Raw genomic sequence first — 6,017 nt, forward strand, 5'->3', positions numbered from 1 at the left:
GCCGTCGTCCGCCGCCGCTCCTAGCGGCCGCCCGCCGGTCGCCGTTGTCTACCGCCGCCGCTCCTACCAGCTGCCCGCCGGTGTCTACCGCCGCCGCCGCTCCTACCGGCCGCCCACCGGTCGCCGTCGTCTACCTCCGCCACCGCTCCTACCGGCCGCCCGCTGGTCCTGCTGTTGTCCATCGGTCCTAACCCCACTGCTTGGGACTGCCCTAAGGCAGAACCCAGTGATTTCAGCTCTGTGTGGCCTCAGCTGCCACTCTGTAATTTCAGCTCTTGGTATCTCTAGTGTGGGGTTTCACAAACACCCTAGTATCCAGCTCTATCTTTTAACAGGTGGGGAGGGTTAGTCAAGCCAGGCTTATAGCTATATGGCCAAGGCATAGGCAGGGCCAAGGCACTCAGCAAGCTGGTTCAACCAGTACCCCTCCCCTTGCTCTCTCACAATGCTTTAAACCAGGGAGCCCTGTGTAATCAATGTCTTACACAGCTAAGGCGACTGCCCTGTCCCCCACAACAACCCAGAGCATTGGTGAGATCTCACAACTCCCACCTTAAGTGTCAGCTTAAATTGTGATTTTACAACTACATGTTTACAATAGACCAAATCTCATGGCTTACTTGCTACCCATTAGGCTTTGCCTGAAAAGGTATCACACATGCACACCTTTTGCATTCTTATGCAGATGACCTCTGGGAGACTCATTCCTCCCAGCCTTCAGCAGCACTGCATTCCTTCTGCCACCTTCCCTACAATTAATAATCTTTAAGTAATTTGGAGCTTTCTCGCTGTGGACATTATCAATCTATATACAGCCACAGGGTCTGATTACCTTTACTTTCACCTTTCACTCACTTCTTACATCTTATCTTAAAATTACTATATAAATTCAATGGGCATTCTCTGTCTGTAGAGTGCCCCAGCACAGTGGGTACCCAACTCTGACTGCTTTTCTCAAATGTTGCCATACCATACAAGATAGATAACAATACAGTCAGTAAAAATGACACCAGAATGGGTGGAATTCATGGGGTTTTATTGTTTTATGTAGGGAATGATTAGCTGTATGGAATGGCTTCCATATGAAGACAGACTGGGATGTTTCAGTTTGGAAAAGAAATGACTAAGGAGGAATATGATTGAGATCTCTAAAATAATGACTGGTGTGGAGAAAGTGCTATTTACTCCTTCTCATAACACAAAAATTAGAGGTCATGAAATGAAATAGGCAGCATGTTTAAAACAAACAAAAGGAAGTACTCGTTCAGACTGCACACAGTCAGTCTATGGAAATGGTGGTGATAGGGGACTTCAACTATCCTATGCTGGGAAACTAACACAGGGGGGCAGAAACTATTCAGTAAGTTCTTGGACTGCATCGGAGACAACTTTTTATTTCAGAAGGTTGAAAAAGCTACTGGGAGGAAGCTGTCCTGGATTTGATTTTAACAAATAGGGAGGACCTGATGGAGAATTTGAAAGTGGAAGGCAGCTTGGGTGAAAGTGATCATGAAATCATAGTTCACAATTCTAAGGAAGGGTAGAAGAGAAAACAGCAAAATAGAGATAATGGATTTCAGGAGGACAGATTTTGGTAAACTCAGGCTACGTCTACACGTGCACCCAACTTCGAAATAGCTTATTTCGATGTTGCGACATCGAAATAGTCTATTTCGATGAATAACGTCTACACGTCCTCCAGGGCTGGCAACGTCGATGTTCAACTTCGACGTTGCTCAGCCCAACATCGAAATAGGCACAGCGAGGGAACGTCTACACGGCAAAGTAGCACACATCGAAATAAGGGAGCCAGGCACAGCTGCAGACAGGGTCATGGGGCGGACGCAACAGCAAGTCGCTCCCTTAAAGGGCCCCTCCCAGACACACTTTCATTAAACAGTGCAAGATACACAGAGCCAACAACTAGTTGCAGACCCTGTATATGCAGCACGGACCCCCAGCTGCAGCAGCAGCAGCCAGAAGCCCTGGGCTAAGGGCTGCTGCCCACGGTGACCACAGAGCCCCGCAAGGGCTGGAGAGAGAGTATCTCTCAACCCCCCAGCTGACGGCCGCCATGGAGGACCCCGCTATTTCGATGTTGCGGGACGCGGATCGTCTACACGTCCCTACTTCGATGTTGAACGTCGAAGTAGGGCGCTATTCCCATCCCCTCATGGGGTTAGCGACTTCGACGTCTCGCCGCCTAACGTCGATTTCAACTTCGAAATAGCGCCCAACACGTGTAGACGTGACGGGCGCTATTTCGAAGTTACTGCCGCTACTTCGAAGTAGCGTGCACGTGTAGACGCAGCCTCAGAGAGCTGGAAGGTAAGGTCCCATGGGAAGCAAAACTGAGGGGAAGAACACCTGAGGAGAGTTGGCAGTTTTCCAAAGGGACATTATTAAGGGCCCAAAAATAAGCTATCCTGCTGCATAGGAAAGATAGAAAATATGGCAAAAGTCCACCTTGGCTTAACCAGGAGATCTTGTATGGTCTCAAAATAAAAAGGAATCATATAAAAAATGGAAACAAAGACAAATTACAAAGGGTGAATATAAGCAAACAACACTAGAATGCAGGAGCAACATAAGAAAGGCTAAGGCACAAAATGAGTTCAAACCAGCTACAGGCATAAAGGGAAACAAGAAGACTTTTTATAAATACATTAGAAACAAGAGGAAGACTAGGGATAGGGTAGGACCATTGCTCAGTGAGGAGGGAGGGAGAGTAACGGGAAACTAGGAAATGGCAGAGATGCTTAATGACTTCTTTGTTTCGGTCTTCACCGAGAAGTCTGAAGAAGGAATGTCTAACATAGTGAATGCTAGTAGGAAAGGGGTAGGTTTAGGAGATGAAATAAAAGAACAACTTAAAAATCACTTAGAAAAGTTAGATGTCTGCAAGTCAGCAGGGCCTGATGAAATGCATTCTAGAATACTGAAAGAGCTGATACAGGAGGTATCTGAGCCTTTAGCTATCATTTTTCGAAAATCATGGGAGACAGGAGACTGGAAAAGGGCAAATATAGTGCCCTTCTATAAAAAGGGAAATAAGAACAATGCAGGAAACTACAGACCAGTCAGTTTAACTTCTGTGCCAGGAAAGATAATGGAGCAAGTAATTAAGGAAATCATCTGCAAACACTTGGAAGGTGGCAAGATCATAGGGAATAGCCAGCATGGGTATGCAAAGAACAAATCACGTCAAACCAATCTGATAGCTTTCATTGACAGGATAATGAGCTTTGTGGATAAGGGAGAAGCGGTGGCTGTGGTATACTTCGACTTTAGTAAGGCATTTGATACTGTCTTGCATGACATTCTTATAAATAAATTAGGCAAATACAACTTAGATGGGGCTGATATAAAGCGGGTGCAAAACTGGCTGCATAACCATACTCAGAGAGTATTTATCAATGGTTCTCAATCCTGATGGAAAGGTATAACAAGTGGGGTTCCACAGAGGTCTGTTTTGGGACTGTTTCTGTCCAATATCTTCATCAGCGATTTAGATATTGGCATAGAAAGTATGCTTATTACACTTGCAGGTGATACCAAGCTAGGAGGGGTTGCAACTGCTTTGGAGGATAGGGTCAAAATTCAGAATGATCTGGATAAATTGGAGAAATGGTCTGAGGTAAACAGGATGAAGTTTAATAAAGACAAATGCAAAGTGCTCCACTTAGGAAGGAACAATCAGTTTTACACATACAGAATGGGAAGCAACTGTCTAGGAAGGAGTATGGCAGAAAGGGATCTAGGGGTTATAGTGGACCACAAGTTAAATATGAGTCAACAGTGTGATGCTGTTGCAAAAAAAGCAAATATGATTCTGGGATGCATTAATAGGTGTGTTGTGAGCAAGACACGAGAAGTCATTCTTCCGCTCTACTCTGCAATGGTTAGGCCTCAGCTGGAGTACTGTGTCCAGTTCTGCGTACCGCATTGCAAGAAAGATGTGAAGAAATTGGAGAGGGTCCAGAAAAGAGCAACAAAAATGATCAAAGGTTTAGAGAATTTGACCTATGAAGAAAGGCTGAAAGAACTGGGCTTGTTTACTTTGGAAAGAAAGAAGATTGAGTGGAGGAAATGATAGCAGTTTTCAGGTATCTAAAAGGTTGTCACAAGGAGGAGGGAGAAAACTTGCTCTTCTTGGCCTCTGAGTATAGAACAAGAAGCAATGGGCTTAAACTGCAGCAAGGGAGGTTTTGGTTGGACATTAGGAAAAGGTTCCTAATTGTCAGGGTGGTCAAACACTGGAATAAATTGCCTAGGGAGGTTGTGGAATCTCCATCTCTGGAGATATTTAAGAACAGCTTAGATAAATGTCTATCAGGGATGGTTTAGACAGTACTTGGTCCTTCCCTGAGGGCAGGGGGCTGGACACAATGACCTCTCAAGGTCCCTCACAGTCTTAGTATTCTATGATTCTATTAAATCTTTGCCGGAGGATGTCCTGAAGGACAAGAGACTATAAAATGGTTTAAAAAAGAATTAAGCAAATTCATGAAGGATAACATCCATCAATGGTTATTAGCCAGGAGGGTAGAGATGGTGTCTCTAACCTCTATTTGCTACAAGCTGGGAATAAGTGGCACGGAATGGATCACTTGATGATAACCTGTTCCTTTCATTCCCTCTGGGTCACCTGGCACTGGCCACTGTTGGAAGACAGGATACCGGGCTAGGTGAATTTTTGGTCTGACCCAGGATGGCTGTTTTCCTGTTCTTATGAAATGGGGCGGTGAGAATGCTTTGTGGTATGCCAAACAAGACACACAATGCATATAAAAATCTTGAGTTGCTATTGCCTGTGATGATCTGAGGTTAAAACAATGGATGCTAGCCTCCAGAGTTATCAATCTGACTGTCGAGTTAGCTGTCTTGCAGGTTCATAGACTTACCTTGTGTGTGTACAACTTCCTGAGATCTTGGGTATTCATGCAAGGCAGTCTGTTCCAACCACATTTTTAAGAAGCTGCTTCTCCCTAGTGACTCAGAGTGCTCCACTTTACACAGGAACAGCATACAGAGGTCTGTTTAGACAGGCTACCATCTGCAAACGTTTTCACAATCTTTGCTGTCTCCTTCATCACAAGGTGAACCTATCACAGGGCTGCCTCTTAAGAGATGACTTTGGAACTCCATGCCATGATTACAGGTGATTAGGTGCTGTCTGGATTTCTCTCATTGACTCTCTTGATGGCATTCACTCCATGCTAATGGGAATTCCAGTCCTTCCAGTGGAACCAAGGATTCACCCACACAAGACAGGAGTGTGCTAGGAAAACCTTAAGATAACTACCCAATTACACACTGAGTCACTCTGGCTCTCTGAGTGCTGCCAAGCCTCCTGGCACCTTTGTATCTTTGACTCCAGCCCTTGCCTCGGGACCTGTGAATCTCCAGGCCAGACATACATTTGAGTGCTATTAAGTAGATTGGGCATTTTGTACCTTGCTGCAGGATGATGACAGAGGCTGTCTCCAGAACAATTTACTATGTGGCAATGCCTGTTTCCACCACCATGCATGCTCCAAGTGGGAAAGCTGGGACGGAGGGATGTCGGGTTTGGGTGGGACAGGCTTGGAGATGGGGAGGCACGAGGGAGAGGCTACATCTGGCTGAGATGAAGGAGGGAAGCCATTATGCTCTTTTTCTTTAGGTCAGCAGTTCTGAGGAGAAACTGGGGCTGCAATAGGGTGTTGCCGTTGCCCAGGTGTACTTTACTCCCATGGGTGTTGTGGTTGCCGTGGTGTCACCATCTGCCTCTACATTGTGTCCATGAGACTGAATTCGATTAATTTTCAGTTTTGATGAAAAAATGAGACCCCTCTGCCCCGGCAACTGAAGTAAAGAGTTAATGGGGGAGTTAAAGTCTGCCCCCATGACCTCTGACCCCAGCACCTTGTGACCTCTGTCCTCCAATCGCAACGGCGCGACACCCCCTCCCGGCTCCGATGACGTATCTCCGTGGACGCGGTTGCTAGGTAACTGGACGCGGCTTCCTGCGCGAC

The 6,017-nt window shown here is 46.0% G+C and overlaps 1 protein-coding gene across 1 annotated transcript in view; it reads right to left on the reverse strand.

Annotated features, from left to right (window-relative positions):
- Positions 1-6,017, reverse strand: part of MRPS18A (mitochondrial ribosomal protein S18A) — a 124,682-nt gene that overhangs the window by 57,691 nt on the left and 60,974 nt on the right. The gene's annotated exons all lie outside the window — the stretch shown is intronic.

Source organism: Carettochelys insculpta, chromosome 3 (assembly GCF_033958435.1).
Source record: "Carettochelys insculpta isolate YL-2023 chromosome 3, ASM3395843v1, whole genome shotgun sequence".
Classification (NCBI taxonomy): domain Eukaryota; kingdom Metazoa; phylum Chordata; order Testudines; family Carettochelyidae; genus Carettochelys; species Carettochelys insculpta.